We start from the raw sequence: 1,007 nt of genomic DNA, 5'->3' as shown, positions 1-1,007 counted from the left end.
AAGAGTCTTAACAAAAATAAGGATAAATTATTAAAATAATATCTAAAAATTTATATTATTAATAAAATAATTTATAAATATAAATGATATTTTTTTTTATTTTAAAACGTGATAAAAATGTATTAAATGCGATAAGAGAACCAACCTCGTCTAGATGCAGTTGTTTCTTAGTGTATTAACTCATTTTGTACTTCTCTTTGTTTGTCTCTTAGTCAAAATAGACCTTTTTTGGGGTTTGTTATTGTATTGTATCAAAATTTAAAGTGGGCAAGATCACTTGACATGCACATATTAATAAATCAATAATATTCAAGATAAATGTCTTCATGCCTTCATATTAAAGATTCTTACTAGCCTATTTTTACGAGAAACCGTAACAAATACTTTAAAAACTTCCTTTTTGCTTCCCTTTTTGTATTGGATGTAGAATTTGAAAATTGGAGGAAGAAACAAATGATTCGAGATCGAAATGCAGTTGTTTTTGTCCATATGTTTTTGAAATGCTAGATAACCAAATTGTGTTTCCAATCAAGTTTAATAAAATCAAATTTATAAACACATATTTGCATTTTCATTCACGTTCCTTTTTTTTTTTTCCCTTTACTACTACCTTTGTTATCATTATCACGATCATCATTATCATGTGATTCATGTGATTTGTGTTGCTATCTCTAGGATATAAGTTGCTTAATAAGAGATTTATGTGATTTTTGAGTATTTAGGTGGTGCACTGACATGATGTTATGTTATAAGAATGAATGTTGTAAATATTAATATGCAAAATATATATTGAACTTCTTAAATGTCACTATGAGTGTTCAACATATGAAAAAAATTAAGAACAATATCAAAGTAAGACAGCATTAAAATAAATTAAGAATAAATCACAACTTCCATATTAAAATTAATATGTGTTTTGTATTAAAACTATAGTAGATATATGTCATCATAAATAAGTGTTTGGTATCACATCATAAACAATGATTATACACAACATAAACTTTATA

The sequence above is a fragment of the Arachis ipaensis genome, chromosome B03 (genome assembly GCF_000816755.2).
Source record: "Arachis ipaensis cultivar K30076 chromosome B03, Araip1.1, whole genome shotgun sequence".
NCBI lineage: Eukaryota > Viridiplantae > Streptophyta > Magnoliopsida > Fabales > Fabaceae > Arachis > Arachis ipaensis.
This window is presented reverse-complemented; position numbering follows the sequence as displayed.